We start from the raw sequence: 26,721 nt of genomic DNA on the forward strand, positions 1-26,721 counted from the left end.
GGAAAGCTATTCAGAAAAATAATGTAACTTGTTATGCATGTGACAAGATTGGGCATATTGCTAAATTTTGTAGAAGTAAAGGTACACCGGTAGACAACAAAAGTACTAGCTTGAAAGGTAAAGAAAAGATTGAAGAGGTTAAGCAAGAATTCTCAAAGCAATGGATTAGAAAAGATGATCTAAATAGTGGGAATACTCCTCCACCGGTAGAACCAACAAATGCTTCACCAGCAGGACAAAGTGATGCTTCACCAGTAGGACAAAGCAGTGCTCCACCGGCAAGAAGTTCTTCATCCAATTGAAGAAAATTTCCTTGAGGGTTTGGCAATCTAATGATACATGTGCTATTATTCCCTTGATTAGAGATAAGAAGTTGAAAATTACTTATTACCGGCAAACAATGTTAAGTGAATACTTAACCAACATGCAATTAATGTGGTAGATGGCGAAAAGACATTATAAAAATAAGGTTTTGGCTCCATTTCATTTCACCGTGATTTCAAACTTTGAAAGAGCGCGAAGATTCTGAGCTAAGGCATTTCGAGCAAGAAGCAAGCACACTCCAAGCAATCATCCATCCAAGACAGAAAAAGGTATTTAATCATGGCATCCACCTTTTCAATTGAATACATATAAAACCCTACTATTGTGGAAGTAATTAAAAGACCTAGGCCTATATTTCAGTTAGTCCCCGAGATAGCAAAGAAGGATGATACCTTAGGTGCATTTTCTCAAATCCCTAAAGGTGTTGTATATGCTGAAGACCCTAGAATGTACATCCACTGCAACATTGAAGAGTTAGGAGATGAGGAAATCAAAACCATGTATAAAAATGAGATATGTGATGATACCGGCAATCTTAAAGCTGAACACAAGGTTATTGAAACCCTAGGATTCACAGAAATCCTTAGCATTCTTGAATTTCCTAAGGATGTGATTAGGATAGTGTTAAGCAGAGTTCATGGAGAATTTTTCTAGTTAGATGCAATTCATAAGATCACCAAGGAAGCGGTAAAAGCTGTCACAGGGTTACTGACCACCGGTAAAAGACCAAACAAAAATAAGAAGGTTTCCAATGACCTAGTAATAGACCTAATATGTGCAATATTCGATAAGAGATCTCTAAGGGTTAACGATGTAAAAGATATCAATGTGAGATTCATAAGTATGATATTAGGTTACAAAGCCACTCATGCTAATAGACTTAACTCAGTTTCAAGTTTATGCATTTAAGAGTGCTTATGATATGGTAACAAACAATGCAAAAATTGACATCTGTGAATGGTTAAAAGATGAATTGATAGACAACCTTGGAAAGATAAAGAAGGATAAGAAGGAACTTTCAGATTTGGAAATCTGTTAGTATGCCTAATGCTTCATATAACAAAACAGGTTCCCAGTATAGGATATAAAGAACTAGGTTATGACATACTAGTAGGAAAGCAATTGATAGAACTGTTTAATACCATGGGTGAGAACAAGGAAAACAACATTCATGACTTTTTTCAAGCATTGAAGACAAAAATAAAGAAAAGGATAAGGTTATCTTAGAAAATTGTAGACAAATACAAAGATGATATATGCTTTGTTATTAAGAAAGATGAAATATGGATGGAAGTAGTCATCCCAAGGACAATCTGGGTAACCAAAATGGGCTATGAGACAGATGACCACATAGTTGAAACTTATGCTAAAGCACTTCTAGAAGCCCCCAAAGAACCTAAGGAAGAAGTATTTGGTAGTGCTGAGACCATAGAAAGCCAAATATAGTCTAAGAAAAGAGTAAAGAAGGTAGAGGCATTTGTGAGGAAAGGATCCAGAAAAGCAAAGGCCATTAAGGAAGATGTATTAAAGAAAACCGGCATAACAGAAGATGAGTTGGAAGCCCCACAACCTGAAGCTCATCTATCACCGGTAGGTACTTCTTCGGAAGGTGACATGCCAACAACTTTTAAAAGAGTTGTTAGGAAAAGAGATCCCTCACTAACAACCACTCCTTCACCTAGAAGGACAAGGCAGAAGCAACAAGCAGTGAGATCTCCGGTTAGAAAGGTCACACCTAAGAAGAAGCTAACCCCTAAGAAAAAGAAAAAGACAAAAACTGACTTGGCACCTCTAGACATATTGCTAAATGAGATCATAGAGGAAGGAAAACTGAAAAACATAGAGAAAATTTATGACACTCTATCTGCTGATGGGAAAGGGCAAGTTGAGGAAAGTGTAATATTGCATATGGACATGTACAAAAAGTTTTTGATGGAAGTAGTCAATGAAATTCCTGATGATTTGTACAAAGGACTTGAGGCTAGAAGACAAGTAGTGATTGAATTAGACAAGAAAATAAAAATAGAAAAACTACTTGCTATATATCCGGTAAACTCTCCAAAGGAAATTGATGATTTGATTGCTTAGGAAAACCGGACAGTATTCTCTACTGCACACCAGCATATTTCACTGATGGCAGGAAGAGTTGCTGAAGTAACAAAGGAAACAGAAGATGGTTGGGACATATTCTTGGTTGAAAAAGAAAAACAACAAGAATACAGGAACCCTAAGCCTATTAAAGTATATCAGAAGGATAGGGACAAAGGGAAAGGCAAAGTTGGTGGACCTCCAAGCATAAAGGTTAAAGACAACCTACCCCACCTGTGAAAATTACAACCACTAAAGACCAACCGGCAGCAGAAAGTATAGATGTAGAGGATAGCAATCCAAATCTTGAAGTCCTATACACTGTAAATGTTGATACCCAATAGATCAACATAATAGTTGATAAAGATACAACTGACAAGTCAGATATGGCTAAAGAGCCTCCGATAACAGGAGATATAGAGAAACTGACAGAGGATATAGGGAAAAAGATAGAATCTGAGACACAAATAGAGAAACCAACAGAGCTAAAGGCTCTGGAACAGGTTCACAAGGAAACAGTGCCACCGGTAAGCAATGAAGCAGGGAAACCAGTGCTAAAAGAAACACATACACAAACTAACCTGCCAGAGGTCAATACAAGCATGGTTATTTCCACCGGCACTCAGACTCTTGGATCATCATCAACATTCAAGTCAACTAATGTGACTGAGGTATTATTAGATTCTATAAAGAAAATAACTGACTGCAGTTCACAGGCTTATAAAGCAATAGATGATTCAATACCATTTTTGAAGTTAATTGCTCCTAAATGTAATATAGATAATAAAGACTCTTTAGGACAATTGGACACATTATGTAAATATATTTCTGGAAATATTGACAAATTAAAGGAATAATCAGTAAAGGACAAGGTAGAAAAAGAGAAACATAAATTCTTTGATGAAGAAATAAAGAAGTGTAACAGAGACTTTGACACACTTCTACTGGAACTATGTAGTTTGTTGAAAGAGTATAAAAATCTATATAAAGATACATGTAAAACAAACTTCTTGACTATAGATATTGACAAGAAAATAAGCAAGACACAGGATGAGATAAATAAGCTTGTAGATAATTTTGTCAACTCATTGGATTCATTATCTGTTTTTGAAGAAAAGTTAGCAAATTTTGAGGAAGAATTGCTCAAATAGGAAAGAGATAAAGAAATAATAATAAACAAGGCAAAACACTTGAGATCTAAATTGAGTCCAAGATTGGATTATTTAGCATCTCTGCGGAAGGAAATCTCAGAGGCATTAGCATAGGGAAGTAAAACACCGGTAGAGCATTTGTAGCACCTCACTGATACTGTGAAGAGGACTAAAACAACAATAAAAGATAGTAAAAAGTTTATGGATAGTATAAAATTAATTTTGGGCGATCTTTTTCAGATAATAACTACCCAACTACAAGGTTGAGGATATGGATAGATGTAACTACAAACTCTACTAACATCTTGACAACCTTTGTCATTGATGCCAAAGGGGGAGTAGTAGGATGCGAAAGTTCAAAGATAGGGATCATATGCTCAAGGGGAGCCCTCATATTTTTTTTGGTAAACATTTTTTGGAGTACACATTTTTGGACACTTTTTGAAATTTCTCATGAGTGTTGCCATCAATGCCAAAGGGGGAGATTGTTGGCATATAGACACTCCAATGAGACATTGTATGTGATTAAAGGTTTTGTCATTGATAGCAACCTTGCAATCCTATGGCACAGGAAAGATATCATATCAGCAAAGCATTACACAGGCAAGACAGTGCACTGGCATCAACAAGATCACTCTACACCAGCACCGACACCAACACAGAAGAAAAGATGTATACCGACATAGAAGCCGACAAGATTTTTTTTATGTAATATTTTGTTTATTATTGTAAGCCGACTTGGCAAATTGTAAAATGACTCTTGTTTATAAAGGAGATCATTGTAGACATTTAGAGAGGCAAGGAAGCAAGCATAAAGAAAATTATTAGGCAGACCTAATATGCGAATTATAGGTCAAGGGTATATGTAAAGAACAGAGCAAGAATCGGTACTGAATCTGGCATTGGAGATGCTATTGTAAAGCAGTACAAATCATTGTATTAGTATAATCCTTATTGTAAGTCAGTGTGACTTCTCATTGAGCAGTGAGCTCTAGGCAGTTGGCCTTCCTGCATGTGCTGGCCCCTATTGTGAGTAATATTCTCTTATTGGCCAGTGAGTGGATATTGTGGGTCACAAATCCCACCAAGGTTTTTCCCACACCGGGTTTCCTCATTAAACATCTTGTGTTATGGTGTTCTTTTCATGTGGATGTTTCTGATTCTATTTATTGCATTAATTCTTGCATACCGGTATACTGTTATTTTATGTTCTTCATGTTTTAACTTAAGAAATACTTATCACCGGTTTGATACTGATTCACCCCCCTCTCTCAGTATCAGTGGGAATCCTAACAAAACCCTATCTCTCACTCTCTCTCCTTCTCTCCCCATTCCTCTCTTTATTCTCCTATATTCTTCTCCCTCCCTCTCTATCTCTCCCTCCATATTTCTCACTTATATACACACAATATCCTTATTTCTCCCTCCCTATTTCTATCTCTCTATCCCTCTATACCTCTCTTTATTTCTTTTCTTTCTCACTATTGGCCTCTATCTTTAACTACATATTTCTCCCTCTCCATCCCCCCCTTCATATATATATATATATATATCATTATCTCTACCTCTCTCTTTTATTCACTCCATCTCTCTTACTCTATATCTCTCTCTCCCCCTATCCCTCTGATTTTGTATATCCCCTTTTATCTATATTAGCCTCTCTCCCTATCCCTCTAACTGTTTATATATTCCTCTATCTATATTACTCCTCTCTGAGGTCTCTATTATCGATTTGCCTATCTATGTCTCCCCCCTCACTCATATTCTCTCCATTTCTATATCACCATCTATATGAATTTATCGCTCTCTCCTTCTCCCTCTATATATTGATCTCACTCCCTCTCTGGTCCCTCTTCTTCTCTCCATCCCTCTCTCCCCATCTTATCTCTATCTCTCTCTATCCCATTCATGTTCTCTTTCTCCCTCCTCTATTTCTCTCTCTCTCCCGCCCTCTCTCCCCTTTATCCCCCTACATTTCTCCCCCTTCTCTATCTTCCCTCTTTCCATCTTTATTTGTCCATCTATACTTCTCTTTGTTTCTCTATCCTTCTATTTGTCTCCCCCCCTTTCCCCCTCTATATATCTCTTTATCAATTTATCTCCCTCTATATATCTTTCTTCATATCTCCATCTCCTTCTTCCTCTATATATCTCTATCTATTCTTTCCATATCTCTCTCTCTATCTTTAGCTCTCCCTCTTTCGAGACCTCTATATCTCTATCTATTTGCTTCTCTATATTTATTTCTCTATATTTCTCCTTCCATTTATTCCTCTATCTCTATCTAATTATCTCTGTCTCTCTATACCCCTATATTTCTCCCTCTCTCTATCTCTCTCTATATCACTTCCTATCTCTATATGTATCTTTTTATGTCTCCCTCTCTCATTCTCGCCCCCTCTCTCTCTCTCTCTCTCTCTATATATATATATATTCTATCTTGTCTCCCTCCCCTTATCTCTCCCTCTCCTTCCAGTTCTCCACCTTAATCTCTATCTTCATCTTTATCAGTATCTCTTTACCCCTCCTTCTCTATCAATCTCTCCCCCCCCCCTCTCTCTCTCTCTCACACACACACACACACACACACCCTCATCCCTCTCCATTGCAAATTATATAACATAAACCTATTAGTAGTGAAGCTTGATTGCCATCCTATTTCTAAGGTTTTGTTTTAGTATTGTTTGGACATATATAAGTGGATGCATAGTTTTTTGAAGCTATTACTTCACAAAGATATTTTTTCCACATACAACATCATTTGCTAAATGATGTGTCAATTGACCTCATGCACTACACAAACATATAAAAAAAATACACCAAGATTTATCCTTAGAATTGAACTTCACAATTATTTGGCATACCCATTGCACAACAAGGTGCGATTGGTGGTTATAAACTGAAATAAATGATTCAATCATCTCCGCCTGTCTTGCAAACAAACATTAACTTTTCTTCAACAAATTTACTACAACCTACATTTAAATTTGTATGCTCATGCATTAAATCAAACATCAAATCTACTGAAATTTCTTTCGTTAAAGTTTAATTACCATTAATAAAATAGCTATACACATATCTTTTAAGAACTCTTATGTATTTGACGTGACTGCAAAAAAGTGAGAATATTTATTTGATGTGACTGCAAAAATGTGAGAATATTTATTTGAGAGAATATCAATCAATTAAATTGTATCATATCAATCAATCTTATTGCATAAGCTAATACGACAATTAAACATAATGGAATTGATTTCCTTGGTATGGCTATAAATTGTCACCCAAACCATGAGTTGGAAACCACTTCGTCGTACAACTCTTGGTTTTATGAGAATTACAGGGGAACAAATTAGAAACAAAATATGTGCATTATGAAAGACTGCCCAAAGCCCACTACATGAGGAGTGTGGTGGAGGGATGATGAACAATGGGTTTTATAACAGGATTCAAATGCTAAGTTTATCGAGGAAAGCATAGCCTCTAGAGCTCTAACTGTGGATCTTGGGATTATTAGGTCTGCTATTCACCCAAATGGTGACCACTACATGGCAAACCTAATTGCAATGCAACAATATAATGCAACATCGGGTTATAGGAGAGACATTCATTTGGTTGAACATGACGATAAATCATCTTTGAAAGATAAAACGACAGAGACTGTCTATGAAAGCTCAGAGGTACAATTTATTTTTTCTAACTTTCTCTTTTGATTGTTATCATGTAAGAAAATTCACTAATTAATAATGTGTTTGTGCATTAAATTGGAAGAAGAAGGGTCTGAAGTTGAACCATAGGCGCATTACTGTGACAAACAAGGAAATCTACAACAATATTCTTCTCGAATGGCCAAAAAAATCATTGGAGCTCTTGCATAGATGAAAGGAAAATTGGTTGTCGACATTGATACCCAACTTAGTGTAGATCTTGAAAAAATGAAAAACATGGATGAGCAATTTGGTAAATGTATGGATATAATTGTGGAGGTTCCAATGCCTTGGGCTCATTTTTCTCCAAAATCTTTCCATCATAAGCAGGTTAGCTGCTAACTTTCTTCTTCTAAATTGGATAAGAATACAAAATAAGTTAACAATTATCCTTGATCTTTGTTTAAGGGATATCCCTACTCATTTTTTCTTTGTGGAATCCCCCAATGGGAAAACTTTGTGTGCAGATTTTATTAGCTGTCCTGGAGGAACTCAATGGTCATAGGACACTATATGACCCCTTAGAACACCATAGACCCATAACGACACCATAGGATGCTTTGGGAAGTACAATAGGAGAATACCTAGTGTAAACCAACCCACTCAGATGCACTCATGATGTAGTTTATGCCCACGATGAACGAAATCAATTCTAGCCTATCTTGCAACTTTGCATTACATACAACTGACAGTTTTTGCAGTAGGCGAAAAAATTCTACCATTTGAAAATGGCTCTGATTCGTCAGAAAATGAGATAGGCCATTGTACAAGAGCCTCATGTGACCCTATAGGTTCAAACATATCAATCATATGTGTCCTAGATTGAGAGAAACAGTTCATCAAAGTTTGACAATTTTTTGGACTTAGGGCACTAGAGAGATTGCGTCGGTAGGGTATGGCTCTCGACGTTCCAATGCTTTGGGAGGCACAATAGGAGAATGCATAGCATAAAACTTCCCACTCGAAGGTGCACGTGATGCTGGTTTTTTCCCATGATGAACAAAATCAATTCTAGCCTATCTTGCAACTTTGCATTGCATGCGAGTGATAGTTTTTGCAGTAGGCAAAAAAATGCTACCATTTGAAAATGGCTTTGAGTCATTAGAAAATGAGATAGGCCATTGTAGAAGAGCATCACATGACCCTAAAAGTTCAAACAGATCAATCATATGTGTCCTGGATTGAGAGAAACCATCCATCAAAGTTTTATAGTTTTTTGGACTCAAGGCACTTGAGAGATCGCGTCGGTAGGGTATGGCTCTCAATGTTCCAACGCTTTGGGAGGCACAATAGGAGAATTCCTAGTGTAAAAATTCCCACTTGGAGGTTCTTGTGATGTTGGTTTGTGCCCATGATAGATGAAATTAATTGTAGCCTATCTTGCAACTTTGCATTGCATGCGACTGATGATTTTTGCAACAGGTGAAAAAATGCAACCATTTGAAAATGGCTTCAAGTTGTCAGAAACTGAGATAAGCCATTGTAGAAGAGCCTCACATGACACTACAAGTTCAAATAGATTGATCATATGTGTCATGGATTGAGAGATACAGTCCATCAAAGTTTGATAATTTTTTGGACTCAAGACACTAGAGAGATCGCATTGGTAGGGTATGACTCTCAACGTTTTGGCGCTTTGGGAGGCACAACAGGAGCATGTCTAGCATAAACCTGCCCACTCAAAGGTTCTCATGATGTTGGTTTGTGCCCATGATGAATGAAATTAATTCTAGCCTACCTTGCAACTTTGACAAGTTTGACAAGTTTGACAAGTTTGACAACAACTGAGCAACTTTGACAACAAGTGAGAAACTTTGACAACAAATTTGACAACATCTTTCTATTTTATTGGCATAAATTAGGGTCTAAAAAAAGAGGAGAGATTTACTATTTCTTCAAAAGTGGCTAAGCTAAATTTAACATTGGTAACATGCCTGAGGGGAACAAAAGAAACATCTTTCGCCATTTTCATCTCCATTGTTTTTGAATTTGCAGACAAGAAAGTAACGGTCAACTTCTCACTTTCACAAATGAACAATTTTTAAATCTTTTATCCAAATGACCCTAAACTTTCACAAATGACTTCAAATGATCACTAATGGTCCCAAATCACCTTATTTAGATAAAACAATGGAGACCAATACGAAAACTGAAATTTGACCATTGCGAGCATGAGGGTGCTATCGCACCACTCACATTGACAAATATAAATGAAAGGAATCAAATGCATCCAGTGATCATTAACATGGATCAAATCTGACCATTACCATTGAATTTCATTTTCATTGAGACAAGGAGTTTTGTAGGGTTAATTCAATATTTTAGAAAGTTTATCATATCATATTCCACAATTGCAATGCTTTATATCATAGATTTTGGTTGTTTATATTCATATTGTTGATTACATAGGCAAATATTCATTTAATCTATAAAAGGGCAGCCACCAAATACAATGATCAACAATAATCATTTAATCGTATCAATAATTATTTAATCATTTATATGTATATCAAAATGCACAATAATCAACACAATGAACAAATTACGTATGTATCGAAAATGCTTATCAATATCAATGAAATGCACAATAATGAACACAATACACATTTATTGGATCGAATATATATATATATATATATATATATATATATATATATATATATATATATATATATATATATATATATATATATATATATATATATATAAAGGCATGTATGCCAAGTCAATACAAGTTCTACAAAAATGTGGCATATGCCATGTCCAAATCGATATAGAATAAAAATGTAGAATATATCTACATGTATTGGTCATTCAATGACCACATCTAACACTACATGATCTTATATAGTTTGTGATGGATCATCAAAATTGAACCTCTTAGATGTAGATGGCTGCAAAACCACAATTCAAAAGCTAAGTTAGAATCCTTTTGTAGAAATAGTTCACAATTATCAACATAACTATGCATTTAACTATAATTTATTTACAATATAAATGTAGATTACCTCATCTGCTGATCTAGGATCTGTCTTCTTTGTCTTCTCCTTGTCAGCCTTAGGAGTTCTCTTGAATACCTTCTTCAAAGGCTCTAAGTTATGGCTGAACCGCGAAGGGGGATATTGTTGATTAAATACAATTAATACAATGTACAAACATATATACATCAAAAACACTAAAAATCTACGATATAGAGAACACAACCGTATCGAAGCCTGAGATGCTTCTCCAATAGAGTGAGGAGAGCTCGCCATCAATGGAGCAGTTGCCACTATTACTTGTACGAAAAATGATCAAGATTAGATGCAAGTAATATAATGATGTATTGTAGGTTAAAAACAATTAATAATTATAATTCATCACAAGTTCACATGTACACATGCATACAATCATCAAATCAAGAAAATATAGTAGAGATACATACATTTGCCCTCTCTTGATCCTAAAGCGTATCAAGTGCATTCAACATATCTACAAAGCTCAATGGCCGTTGTATATAAAACAAACAAAAAACACTAATCAATCTACAAATTCCAACTAAGACAGTTTAAACCTTTTCAAACAATTGTACAATTAAAAATGCGTTCAATTACCTTCTTCCCACGTTTAGGCGTCCTCGAGGATTTCTTTCACTGAGGACCAGGCCTAGACACAGAGGGGTTACCCTAAAAAATCAAAATTAACACAAGAGATATTAGTATAGATAATATTAAACATAATTTAACAAATCTAAAATTAAATGACTTGCATAAATTCCATCAAAAGAATACATAAAATAAGGTGTACACAAAATATGATACCACATTGCTTTGTAGGCCAAAATCAATCACCGAGTGTGACATCATCAATCTGGGACATTTGGTCCCTTGACAATGCCTACAAAACAAAAAAATGTCAAGCATTAAAGAGAGTTAGTATATCTTGTAATTTTTTTGAATTCAAAGTGTACTATTCTATTTTAACATGTTACAAAATGTATACCTCAGGTGTCGATGTTGTAGTTGCAATAACTGCGGGAGGAATTGTTAGAGTAAAGGTTTTAATTTAATCATGTTGATTAAATTACCTTTATTCCTCTCTTAAGATTTCACTTTAGTTTGCATTTGTGACATTTAATAATTATATTAATTATTAAATGTCTACCTATTAGGGTTTCTTTTAGGGTTGCACAATATCCTTTTATAAGGATTCATCATTGTAATTTATCTCTCTCTCGGATGAATACATTTTTCAGCTTTCAGAGCACCCTTGCTTGTTTGTCTCCATCTCTTCTTTCTGTGACAGGTTATTTGCATGCAGGTGATCTTCGGGGTCTGTGAAGTTGGCTTTCTCAACTTCTACATGGTATCAGAGCTCTAGACCTGCTGCTTCCTGTTCGTCTTCTGAATAATTTGGAGCTACGAGGGTTAGATCTGATTTTCCGGTTTTGGTTGCATCAGATCTGTGTGTCTTCTGTTTTTTATTTTGGAATAGGGGGTATTTTTTTTCGGTGCACTTTGAGCCCAAACGGACCTCACCGTTGAGCTTGTAGCGCCCAAAAACCCCTATTTCCATATAAAATTCGTCCGATTTGGACACAGTTGCTCCAGAAGGCAAAATTTTTTATGCCCCAAGGCCGTACGGCCCCAGGGCACGCAGACCGAGGCTAACGAATAGGCATTGGAAAGGTGATTCCGAGCCGGACCTCGTGGTGGTAGATTTTTTTCCTGGATCTGCTGTTTGACTGTGTTTTTTACCAGTCAAAGTCGGGCTTCTTTTTTGCACTTCCAGGGCCCTAGAATGGGCAAACGGAGTCGTTTTTTTGAGAACGAATAGGCGTCGGAAAGCTGGTTCCGAGGCCGACCTCATGGTGTTGGTAATTTATTCCCATTTTTCTGTTTGACTGTGTTTTTTTTACAGTCAAATTGAGGTCTCTTTTTTGCACTCCGGGAGACATAGAATGAGCATCCGACCTCCGTTTTTCAAAAACTTTATATTTTCGGAAAGCGTGTTCTGTGTACTTTCCAGAAATATGAGTTTTTTTTCCAGATTCTGGTCCATGCATATTTTATTCAGTTTTTTGCTTTTCAGCACTCTGGTGGATATCGTGGTTGTTTCAGGTCCTGGGATCTCTTTTCTGAGTAGGGTGTCTCTGTTTTGGTTCTCGTTTCTATTTCCAGTCTTCTTATCATTGTAGCTTGTAATTATGCAAACGCACTGAGATAAAGTGCCATCATTTATTGTTTACTTGGAATCTTGCATATCTTGTGTCTTGTTGAACATGCACTGTTGATCAAGTGCCATGAGGGGGTTGATGTTTGCCTTTGTTTGCCATCTTCCTTTGTCAAGTGAGTGTTCCTTCCATGACATTCGCCTCATGATGATGTGTCTCAGCACCTGTGATGTTCTTGGTTCTTCGTCATGCAGTTGTTTTTGGCTGTCCTTTTCAGTGTTCCTGTCCCTCTCCCACTTCCGCATTATGGGGAGGTTTATCCTGTTGGTTCTAATGCTTCCATGTTTCGATTGATCAGCTCTTCAGGCTTTGGTTTCTCATGCCATCTGTATCTTCGATTTCAGTTGTTTTGCCTTGTTTGCCTCCTGATTCGAGTAGTGTCATTTGAGGGCACTCATGCAGATTACAGTCTTCTCTACCTGGTCATGTTCTAGTTCAGTGGATGTTCTTCAGATCAGCAGTTATTCTTCGACAGAGTTTGCAGGGTCTTCATGCTTCAGTGATATTTTTTTCCATCTCTTTTTGGAGTAGAGTTTTGTTCCCACGTGGTTTTCTCTATTTCTCCAGTTCATAGAGATTTCATTGTATTTGGGTACCTGATCAGGCCTTGTTGCCGGGACCCATCTTTATTGCTTTCATTAGCTGTTCTAGGTTTTAGCTTCTCCCTAAGTCTAGCTTAAGGAGGGGTGTTAGAGTATTCGGGTATTTACTTGATTAATTAAACATTCTTTGTTTAATTATTTAAGTTCCCTTTATCTCTATTACACTTAAGCTAACTTTAGGTGCATATAATTAATTGTTTTAATTAATTATTATGTGCAAACCTAGGTTTTCCCTTTTTAGGGTTTCTTGACCTATTAAAGGTTGAGTTCTTTCTTTTCATTGTAAGAATCACATTACATATTTTTGTGAATATTGAGCTCTCTCTTTTTGAGCATATTCTCTGTGTTTTGTATGTTCTTCAGATTTTGCTTCATTGCTTCTCCTTGTAACAGGTTATTCGGCTTGCAGAAGATCTTCAGGCTCCTGTGGTGTTGTATTTTCTCAACTCCTATATGGTATTAGAGCATTTATTTCTTTCATCTCTTTTTGGAGTAGAGTTTTTCCCATGAGGTTTTCTCTATTTCTCCACTTTACAGAGATTTGGTTGTAATTGGGTACCTGATCAGGCCTTGTTGCCGGGACCCAAGTTTACTTTCTTGCATTGTAGTTACCTTTGCTTTCTTGCACATGTTTGTAACTGCACTTTTGCTCATCTTAAGGGGGGGTGTTAGAGTAAAGGTTTTAATTTAATCATGTTGATTAAATTACCTTTATTCCTCTCTTAAGATTTCACTTTAGTTTGCATTTGTGACATTTAATAATTATATTAATTATTAAATGTCTACCTATTAGGGTTTCTTTTAGGGTTGCACAATATCCTTTTATAAGGATTCATCATTGTAATTTATCTCTCTCTCGGATGAATACATTTTTCAGCTTTCAGAGCACCCTTGCTTGTTTGTCTCCATCTCTTCTTTCTGTGACAGGTTATTTGCATGCAGGTGATCTTCGGGGTCTGTGAAGTTGGCTTTCTCAACTTCTACAGGAATATTAGATGCCACTGCTGCATCTTGAAATTCATATTGTTTGTATCAATTTAAATTGATCTATAAATGAAAATTCATTTACAATTACAAATTTTATGTGATTGATAAATAAAATGTTATGAATTCAAATCAACGCACCTATGTCTGCGGCTGACTAGAAAAGAACATATCCATCAATTCATCCGTTAGCACCATATCCTCAGTTGTGCTGGTCTGACATCTACTCCCACAAATCATGCACAAATGGGCTGTGGAGCCATCTGCAGTGGCCTCGTCATCCATCCATGTGCATATTCCTGAGCAAGTGGGACACACATGCTGAATGGGCTCACTAATGCTAGTTGCCTTAGCTAATGGATCATCGTCTGGTACAAGAGGGTGTGCTAATTGTGTCCCATGCTGGATGATCACATCAGTCAATGTCGTGGCTACTTGAAGAGTCTGTAGCTCCATCGACTCTTTCAAGGCTATTGGGATAGTCACATGTACCTTGGGTTTGGGTGCTAGGGGGTGATGACTCTACGAGTCTACTACCATACGAGATCTAGGTCTATCTTGGGTAGAGTTGCCACCTTTACCATAGAACTCTCTCATGTCAAAATAGTTAGGCTTCTCATTAAGGACAAACTCACAAGATACTTTCCTCAAAAAATACAATGGCACCTAATAATTATTACAAGGTGGTTCGTCAAAGACCATCCACCACCTATTCCAAAACAGATTCCTCATCTGCACATTGGTACACCAATAAATGGGAAACCTCTTTGCATTAAGAGGTAAGGATTCAACAGTTCTAGGATCAACAAAAAGAGCACATATTTGTGCTTTACTTATGTTTTTGTTTTTCACCCCCTCATATGATAATCCATTCTCATAAAATGCACGACACCTATCCCTATAGTTTTCCCATTTTGTAATCTGAGTGGAAACTGCAGTGGCACCATTAGCTAATGTTTCTAGGCTAGTGACAAGGGATAAATGATGCTCGAGGTTAGATGTTTTCAATTTATTAATTAGTCTACTTATTTTAGCAGTGTTTTTCCCTAACTAATTAAGCAATTGATCTCATGTAGCTGGTGTATGCTCTAAAGGAGGAGCTGGAGGTGTATTTTGCAGGTTTTGTTGTGGGCTTTCATCTTGTTGTGGTTCTAGATTTTGAGAATCTAATATATTTGTAACAAAAAATTAAAAAACTAATTAAAATCAATGATTTTAAATTCAAAATGTAAATAAAATTTATCAAATATGCAAAATAAACAAAAAAAATTAACAACCTACCTCTTTCCATGGCATTGGGAAGTGGAAATCGGGAGCCCCTGCGTGGTTCCGCAAGAAAATTCCCCTCCAAAATGCTTTCGACCGTGGGTTGAAAATGAGACCCAATCATCGTTAAAATAAATAAATTGACAAGCAACACGTACACAGTCTTAAAACACTAAGACTACGTAGGGGTCCTAATTTTTAATGTACCGCGTACGAGGTCTTAGTTTTTAAGGACCGCGTACGCGATCCCTTCCCTTTAGGATCGACATAAACGAACCAAATTGCGTATGAGGTTATTCAAAGTTCAAAAACCACGTACGTGTTATCTATTTTTCAACTTTTTTTAGGTGTGTGTCCACGTTTTTGGCACCATCTTGGTGCACACATCGGTCATTTTTCCATTTTTGATAAGATACAAAAAGGATGTCATTTTGAGGTTTTAAGGGCTCCAGGATTTTAGGCCAAAAGTAATCAAGAATAAAATTTTGATGCTTCATTGTGGGTTGGTAAATTTTATGATTAATCATTATAATAGTGTTATTATGAGGAAATTTCAAACATTTATGGATTGTAGAAGGGATAAATTTCATGAAAGAGAGCCAAGGATGTCCTAATTTCACACGAAATCGATTAGATGTAGGAATAATAGCAAAGGTGACATCCAAGAATTTAGTACCAACCTCAATGGGAAGAGTAATAGAACCAATAGTAGGGCAAGAAAACCATCATACACCGTTACCATAATATCAAATTTATCATATGTTACCTTATGCAATTCTTGAGTAAAAAAGATGTTCTTCAATAATCACATTCACCATACTTAGGATCAAAGGTAATGCATACGTCTTTTGTAGGTTTACATTTGTCATTGAGATTGAAAATATTATTAGATTCTATACCAAGGTCCTTAGGGAGAAGGCAAGTGGCTTGGACTCAACAACATTGGTAGAATGAGAAGGAAATGAATTGGTGAAGTTTTGGAGATTTTGATTAGGAGGAGATACATAATCATTCCCTTTTATTAATAGAGTATTTCCAGATTAGATTGTGTATCAGTTTTTTGCATCAACATTTCAGATCACACTCTGTGATCTATCATCAGGATGACAAATAGAGAGCATGCAGAAACCATAAATCCTCTATTTGTCATCTTGATGATGGATCATAGAATGTGATCCAAAATGTTGATGAAAAAAATTCATACACAATCTAGAATCCGAAAACACTCTATTAATATTTCATGGATTGTAGAATCTTGATGTCTGTTATTATTCCCTTTGTCATTCATACTAGCTACAGATATAATGTTGTTATCAATAAAGTCTTGAATATTATTCCTCAATTAGTAACACTTCTTAGTATCATGACCTAGTTGATGTTGATATCATTGATAAAAATCTTTAGGATTGTGGGAAGCTGGCAATGGTTTAGAATGGTCAATTGGTTTGACAAGAGGAAGTTGCAACACATTAGCATTCATCAATCTCACCATTATACTATGCAAAGACTTAGAAATAGGAGTTAGTTCTTTTTTAAAGTATTTGGATAAAGGGGTCACACCTGGTGTCATGGCTACCACTTGAGTGTTGATGTTGTCATTTATCTTGATGAAACCTTTGTTGTGTTTAAACTTCATAATGATTACTGAGCACTCTCATTCTTATCAACTAGAGCCATTGAAGAGGATGATGTTAGACACAATGTACTACTGAGAGGAGGGTGAATTAGTGGTTCTCAAACTTTTCCCTTTAACTGTCCTTTGTGAGTATACCGGTTATTAGATCTAACTCAATGCAGACTTACCGGCTAGAGGGGAGACCATCACAAATGCAACCACACACAAGGGAGACATCACATAACACCAACATAGATGAGGAAAACCCAAGATTGGAAAAACCTTAGTGATAAATGTTGTTGGAGACTACTACTCCAATCTAGCCTCACAATGAATCTTTGATTATAAAGTTTAGGGCACCAACCCAAGGAGCACCAACCCCTGATTTTAGGGCACCAACCCAAGGAGCTACAACCCCTGCACCACGCTACAACTTAGTGAATACAAAACATAATCATTTACAAATTAATAAAATTTTTATAAATGGATTTTGTAACACTTATGCAAATCTCACTACTGGATCTCTTGTCCAGTTCAGTGCTGGTTCTCTACCTCACCCTCTCACTGCTGCAACCTTATTTCCTATTGCAACCTTATCAGTTCAACCTTTTCTCCTTCTCTACCAGTTCTCTCTTTGTTGATTCTCTCTACTGGTTCTCTCTTCTCTCAATTTCTCTGCTACCCTCCACCGGTACTATCTTCTGCTAGTTCTTTGCTTGCCTACTTTGCACTTTTCTGCAACTCTTCACTACTAGTTTGGTCACCACCGGTTACCTCACTATTGTTGGTTGAAATCTTCAACCCTAGACTCTCTCACATTCAGTCTCTCTTCTGATACTCATTGAGTACTTGACTGATTTCTTCTCACATGCAACAACACTCCCTCATTCAACAACAACAACAAATTATATCTTTGGGTCACATACTTATAGTTAGATTTTCCTACCAAGCCGTGAGTTTGAACTTGGCACCTTTAGGGTTTCTTCCACTAATCATGAGCCACATCGAATCCAATCAGACCTCATTCCAGAGATTGATCACCTACAACAAATCAATCAAGCTCTGCCAATCTCGTGGATTCCAATACACATTTGCTAAGTTTCGAAAACACGTCCTTGTATGTCGACCTACATTTGTCAAATGCCATAAATATCTCAGCTATTTCCTTTGACAAGAGAGCACAAAGATCAGATCGTCCTTCCTTGATCAACTCGCCAAACCACTCCTTCAATCTGGTTCAATTTGCACGATTATTCCTTTCTGGATTTATGATATTTCCTTCATCTTGAGCCGCAATCCTCTTCTTTTCTTCTTTGAGCCTTGTAGTCAACATTTAATGGACCCAACCACCAGCTACCTCCCCAACATGACACTTTACTGACCTCTACGAGCTTTCTACTTCAACTCCACGTGGTATCCTTGTCCATATCCACCTTTTCTAAGTCTTCCATGTCGGTCCAGACAATATCACCGACCAGCAACACAACTGGGTTCATCTACTGGCTTTCTAACCCTGCTGATTATACCCTAACCGATTTGCCATTACCTTGTACTTGGCTTCTCTTCCGATGGAGCACCTTTTCCAGTTGCCTTCATGTCTGCACATTGCTATTCTGTCCATGTAACACCTTAACCGGTCACCAGACATGCCTATCCATAGCATGCTCATCCTCATCAGGTAGGAGCACATCACTTAGCCTCTTTTCTTCCTTACCGGTACTCATGCTCACCAATAGCCATCCCGATGACACCATGTCATCAATCTTCAACTGATTCCATCTAAGGTATCTACATACCGGTTGCACTCTCTCTCTATAGCTGCTGTTATGCCTTCTTCATCATCAGACCGAACATCATCTTAGTTGGTTTGTCAAGGTGAGAAACCTATCACTTCTTTACTCTTCCTTTTCTATCCAGGTGGCACAATATGCCAACCCTTTCTTCACTAGTGGACTGGTTCTGCTATTAATATGTTTTCCAAAGTGACAAACATATCCTTCAATCTCTGTACTAGCAACTCATCATTCTCTACCTGACTGATCCGGTGCATATCCCCAATCTCACGCACCCGGGGCATCCTTTTGTTTCATCAGTAGATCCGGTGTGAGCCTTCAACTACCTATCTTTGCCTCTTCTTCCTTATCTCACATAACTATGATACACACTATGCATAATAGGAGATAAGCACCACTTACCGGTGGCAGTGGATCCTTGTCATCTACATCTTACAATGCATTCATGTGGCTTCCTTGTTTGTGCAACATATCTTCAAACATGCACATGTGATCTAGTTGGGGCACACTCACTGTCAGTCATCACTTCACATGGTGACTGCATCTCTATCTGGTGGGAGTCCTTCTGTTTTGCATCCACACAACATACTGGTGACTTGTACATCCTTCTCCTCCTTTGTTGATGTGATTTAGAAAACACTCCGCCTCTTCATCACAATCAACATCTCAATAACTTGCTCATCCTGCTTGTACACTAGTCATAAGTTTGCCGGTTGGCAACTACTCACTTGGTTGATTTATCTTCTCCATGTCAACACATCACTTACAAGTTGATATATTCTCCTTATCGGTGACAGATTGTACTAGTAACCTACCCATCTCTTCCACACAAGTCAAACACTGACTTGTATACTGGTGACTCCAAAGGTCATTCTACTGAATGACATTCTCTCCCTTACCTTACTAGTGCACTACAACACAAGGTGATATCAAATATATCTCATCCTTTATGCATCCATGACAGTGCAACACATACATCTATTATACCGGTAGCCCTTCTATATTGCTTGACATCAATGACAACTCAATGCGAACAAATAATTCAAACTGAATCACTCGAACCTGATAATTACGAAGCACTGCACACAATTGCATATAAAAGAAGTAAACTTAGAAAATAGAAGCTTATATTTAATATCCTTTTATAAATTAGCAATAGAAATCTTTGAATATCATGTTCAGGCATAGGATAAACAATTTTTGAATGGAAATGTTTATATCTACCAATAAAATTGATCACTTTTTCTTTAACTCCTTACTTACAATAAATAAAATCAATCAAAGTAATAGATTAGAATCAATTTTATTTTGAAATTGTTGAATGAAAGCATTAGCCAATTGTTGAAAATAAGTATATTTAGAATAAGGACACAAAGAACAATACCATTGCAAGGCTTTATCTCTAAAGGTTTGAGCAAATATTTTTTGCATGAGTCTTTGATCATGAGAGAAATCACTACACAAGGTTTGAAATGTCTTCACATGAGTCAAGGGGTCACCTTTTCTATTGTATAACTCCAATTAGAAAATTTCCACATGCTTAGGAGTAACCACACCGACAATATTATCAAATAGTGGGCTAAGTACAACAAATATGGGGACATTGAAGTTGGAGTGAGTTAAATAAGCCAATTGGTTTTGTAAGGATTAAACAATTTGAACTACCTATTAAATTAATAGTTTATTCGGTAGATGAATTGGAATTTGAAAAATTGGATTGTGATGGAGGATAAATATTGTTGTAAGTGGAGGTTGAGAATAAGAAGGAGGAATATTATGGTATGTTGGCATGAGAGATGGTTGTGAAACAAATGGAAGATTCAAGAAAGGAAGTATCTAAGAATATTGATTAATAGGACTTCCTCCATGACTAACATGTGTAGGATTTAAATTTTCTGTGGAAGTAGTCATGATAGATGATGTAAATGAAGACGTAGTAGGCAAGGATGTAAGCATATGAATGGAATGATTAGCTTGGATAGTAGGTTGAGAGTAACTAGGGACTTTGACACAACTTTTTATTGGCATAATATTAGTATCAACAATATGAGAAAGGCCACACAACACACCCACACCTACCTTATCCTTTTAAACCATTCTTTTCAATACTTCAATCAAGGAGATTGCCTCACTATTCGAGTATTGTCAACCCATCCATTGTTAAATATGTTCAAGCTCATTATCAATCTTGTCCAATTGGTCAATAGTAACCCTAGTTGGTGATTCATCCTTATCATGAGAAGTATGAGGTGAATCAAAATATATGATATTAGATATGTCATTTGTTGGATTAGAGGAAGCCCCAACATTCACATGGAATAGGTTAGTCAACTGAGGCTCCATATACTTAATATTTAAACCGTGGGAAGCCCTAAGTCTATAGCTTCTTCTCACTAGAATATTGGATGTAGGACTAAGGGTAACAAAACTCATGTACAACAAGGGAAATATTGAATGCAAAGATTTAAAATGTAAACTATGATTAAATGATACAATTTATTTGTAAAATGATTGATTAACCAATGATATTGAACACTAGATGCATCTAGATTTGAACATAACATGTCATTACAATCATATTTGAGCATACAATTTAAAAATTATGCAACCCACAAGTTAATTAAATTAGAAGAATAAATTAGGGTTTTTATGAATTTAACCCCTATATTTATGTAATTCGATTGCATATATAATCTATCAGTGCAATATGAATGTCTAAGTGCATGCAAATCAAATATGAGAATGAAAACTAGAAATAAGAATGAGGCATGTCAGATTCACCAAAATGTATTAGTGGTAAAATAAGGGTTCTACCAGTTAATATAATAAAACCACCAATCTCACGAAAGTAACCCAAATATTAAAAAGGGGGGTAAATTCAATAGATCTAGCCATAATTCAATTAGGGAAAAGGGATAAAATACTAATTAAATTTACTGGTTTGTTGTCTCCCCTTTCAAATTCAAAATTGGATTTGAATTATAAAGTTCTAGGGTAAAACAATATAGAATTAGAGTAAAACAATAATAATAGAGTGTTTTAGATGTTTGATAGAGCTGCAGACAGAGATTTGAGAAGAGGAAGTGAATGAGAACTTGTAGCTAAAAATCTGGGATGAATTATCGGGACTAGGGTGGTAGGTTGCCTTGCTCCTACAACTTAAGGATGGGAAAGTTGGATGTTTTTTGAATTAGGGAGACACACAAGATCTGTTAGGGTTTAGGTAGATTCAGAGAAAATACAAATTAACAATTATATGTAGATTTAGACACGAAAGATGAAGAAAAATGCATAATACAGATAACACAAAGATTTAACGTGGTTCACCCACTATGGGATACATCCACAAAACACAATCATCCAATCTTTTCTTATTATCCAGTAAATCAATACAACACCATTACAATGCCCTTTTACATTCCAACTGCTTATAACAATCATTTTTTAGGGCAACACTCAAAGTCAATTATTTTTAGGGTTTTTTCAATGTCGGTTTTTTTTTCAACAAAAAATAGCAATTTTCTTTTTCCTCGAGGGCTACTGCCTCCGAACCTCTGCTCGGGGCCTATCCCAACCCCGAACCTCGATGAATAATGAGTGTACAGTACTTGCATGATCAGTCACCACATATCAACAATCTCCCACTTGGAGACTGATCAAACTCCATAACAAACAATCTCCCACTTGGAGATTGATCCTGGACAACACTGCTAAACTTGCAACTCCCACTGGATAAAACTCCTAGACTCGGCTATTCCTTAATTCTATGATTTTTAGTCAAGAAGGTTGAGATAAACTGAGGAGGAAATCAACTTCTTCCGTGGGACTACCTTCGTGAACATATCTACAGGATTGTCACTTGTGTGAATCTTCTCAAGCTGTAACTGGCCATCCTCCAAAACAGACCGTATGAAGTGGTACCTGAGCTGAATGTGTTTTGTCCTCAAATGAAGAGCATAATTCTTTGCAAGATAAATGACACTCTAGCTATCAATATACAATAGGATATCCCCTACATATTGCCCAGTTCCTCCAGAAAATGCTATAACCAAATCATCTCCTTGCTAGCTTCAGTAGCAGCTACATACTCAGCCTTAGTGGTTGAAAGTGCAACAACCTTTTGCAGTCTAGAAATTCAACTAATTGCAGTTCTCGCTACAGTAAAAACATACCCTATAATACTCCTCCTTGTATCAATATCACTTGCCAGATCAGAGTCAACATATCCTCGTAGACCAACATTTGATCCTTTGAAATATAATGCCTTGCTAGAAGTACCTCTCAAATACCTGAGAATCTATTTGACAACATACCAATGTTCCATTCTCAGATTGCTTGTGTACCTACTCACAACTCCCACTGCATATGCAATATCTGGTCATGTGCATACCATCGCATACATCAGTTTGCCAACAACTGATGAATACAAGATGTTAGATATTTTATTTACATCTTCTTGTGTCTTTGGACACATCTCCCTACTCAATTTAAAATGACTAGCCAAAGGTGTACCAACTACTTTTGCATTTTGCGTGTTAAATATTTTCATCACCTTCTTTATATACTCACTTTGGGACAAAGTTAATGTTCTATTTTTTTCTGTTATGTGAAATCCTCATACTGGTAAGGATTTGCTTAGCTGCACCCAAATGCTTCATAGTAAATGACTTTACTAATTTTTGTTTAAGTTCATTTATATGCTGCATATTAGACCCATCAAGAAGCATGTCATCAACATCAAGTAACAGGATAATATAACTGCCATTATCCAATCTCTTAAAATAAACACAATGATAAGAATGACATCTGTGGTAACCTTGTTTAGCCCTGAAACTATCAAATTTTAAATACCATTATCGAGGTGCTTGCTTTAGGCCATACAAACTCTTCTTCAACCTGCACACTAACTCCTCCTTACCTTTGACCTCATATACCTGTGGTTGTTGCATGTAGATTTCCTCCTCCAAATCCCCATGGAGAAAAGTTGTTTTAACATCTAGTTGTTCAAGATGCAAGTCTTCTGCAACCACAAGACTTAAAATAATTCTAATTGAAGTCATTTTTACAACTGGAGAAAATATTTCATCAAAATATTTACCCTTTTTCTATGCAAAACCTTTAACCACGAGTCTTACCTTATATATTTTCTCTCCTCTATCCTCCTCCTTCAGCCTATAAACCCATTTATTTAGCAAGGCTCTTTTTCCTGTAGGTAATGGGACTAAGTCCCAAGTTTGATTCTTCATCAAGGAGTCTGTTTCCTCTTTCATGCCTAGATACCACTACTGTTTGGCATCCACCTGCATTGCTTCTTCATATCCTTCTGGTTCACCATAATCAGATTATAAAATAGAATACAAAGAAAGAGAAAATTTTTCAGGAGGCCTACTTAACCTCGTAGAACGTCTAACACTTGCAGGAGTTTGTGGGATATTTTTTTGTTGCTGAGCATCAAGTACCAATGGCATTTTTTTTTTCAAGGAATCTTTTCCAACACCACATATTCCTTTTTGACCCATTCATGCTTCTTTTCCTACATTTGTTCTTTATACATGACATTCTCATTGAATGTAACATCTATACTTCTAATTATTTTCTGATTTTTAAAATTCCATAACCGATAACCAAAGTCATCCACTCCATATCCAATGAAGGTACATTTTTGAGATTTAGCATCAAGCTTGGTTATGTTTTCTTTATCAACAAGGACAAAAGATTCACAACCAAAAGTTTTTCGAAGAGAATAATTTACCTTTTTACCAATCCATGCCTCCTCCAGAATGCCACCATCCAAAGGATTTGAAGGTCCTCTATTTATAAAATAAATAATAGTATGTACAACATCTACCCAAAATTGTAGGGGCAGTCCAACATGCAATCTCATGCTCCTTGAACGCTCCATGATGGTCCTATTCATTCTCTCAGACACACCATTTTCTTGTGGGGTTCCTGGAACTATTTTCTATCTTTGGATTCTTTTGAAAGAACAATAATCTTCGAACGCTTTTCTGCAATACTCGCCTCCATTATCAGAGTTGAGACACTTCAACTTTTTTCTTGTCTCATTCTCAACCAAAGCTTTCTATTTCTTAAAAGTTTCAAAAACATCTGATTTCTGTTTTAGGAAATATACCCATGTTTTCCTGGTTGCATCATTTTGATAAAAATAATATAATAATAAGAGCCACCAAGAGATGATACCTGACCCGGTCCCCATACATCTGAATGCACAAGTTCTAATTTCTCACTCTTCTTCTCTTTACCAACCTTGAGAAATCTGACTCTTTTCTATTTACCATAAACACAATTTTCGCAGAATTCTAAATCAATATGCTTCAATCCTGGCAACAAATTTTTGAAAGTGAAGGATTTTCATCCCTTTCTCACTCATGTGCCCAAGTCTATGGTGCCACAGTTTTGAATCTGTCCTTGTAACATCTATTGTAGTTGTCCCTGCAACAACTTTTTGTGTAGCAGCTAAGGTAGAATAAGTATTATTAGTACACAAATACAATGTGCCTACCTTTGCACCTTTAGCTACTACTAATGTACCTTTAGTGACCTTCCAGACATTGTCTGTAAAGGTAACTATGTAGCCTTCACTGCCCAGTTGTCCTGCAAAAAATAAATTTCTTCTTAAATTAGAAACATGCCTTACCTCCTGCAACAACCAGTCATTTCCATTTTGCAACTTGATCTTTATCTTGTCTTTTCCAACAATCTGGCAGGGCTCATCATCACCCAAATATACCTGTCCAAAATCACCTTGAACGCAATCTAGAAAATATTTTTTATGGGGTGTAGCATGAAATGAAACCCCTGAATCTATTACCCAAGAATCATTAACATTAGCTAAACACATAATCAAGGCATCTTGTAAAGTATTACTTGCAACATTAGCTTCCTTATTGTCATCTTCATTTCCATCTCCTTGTTTATTTTTCTTAGACTAGCAATCCTTTCTTCCTATGGATTGAGAACACATTTTCTTTGACTTCCCTTGTGACTTCTCATGCCCAAGGCCTTTTCCTCTTTCGTTTGATCTTCCCTTGTTCTCTACATTCAAAACAATACCTAATGATGTTGAAGTCTCACTTGTTCTTTTTCGCCGCATTTCCTCGCTTAGGATAACACCAACAACATCATCAAATTTTAATGTATTTGAACCAAAGACAGAGTTACTTACAACCATAACCGAGCTATTCCATCTTTCTGGCAAAGAACATAAAATTAAGAGAGCCCTAATCTCTTCATCAAAGTTAACTTTTACAGAAGTCAATTGTCTGGTAACTATATTAAATTCATTTAAATGATCTGCTACAGATCCTCTCTCACTCATTTTCATATTAAACAAATGCTTCATAAGAAATACCTTATTCGAAGCTAAGGGTTTCTTATACAGTCTAGCCAGTTCTGCCATTAGATCTAAAGTCGTTATTGTTTTTCATATATTGAATGCTATAGACGGTGCAAGACACAACCAAATGGTTCCTAGTGCCTTTTTGTCTAGAATATCCCAATCTTCATTTGACATCGCGGTCAATTTCTTTGACTTTCCTTCCAATGGCTGCCATAGATCCTTTTGATACAGGTAATCCTCCATCTACATTTTTCATAACTGATTTTTCTGGCCGTTGAACTTCTCGACCTTAGATTTGGTTTCTTCCATTGCTCCCACTCAAATGTGAAAGTCCCTAGCAATTTACAGAAATACATGGCTCTGATACCAATTGTTAGGGTTTAGGCACATCTGAAGTAAACACAAATTAACAATTATATGTAGATACAAACACAAAAGATGAAAAATGCATAATACAGATAACACAAATCTTTAACGTGGTTCACCCAAGATGGGCTACATCCATAGAACATAACCGTCCAATCTTTTCTTATTATCTAGTAAATCAGTACAACACCATTACATTGCCCTTTTACATTCTAGTTGCTTATAACAAGCAATTTTTAGGGCAACACTTAAAGTC

This window comes from Cryptomeria japonica, chromosome 1 (assembly GCF_030272615.1).
Source record: "Cryptomeria japonica chromosome 1, Sugi_1.0, whole genome shotgun sequence".
In the NCBI taxonomy this organism is placed as follows: domain Eukaryota; kingdom Viridiplantae; phylum Streptophyta; class Pinopsida; order Cupressales; family Cupressaceae; genus Cryptomeria; species Cryptomeria japonica.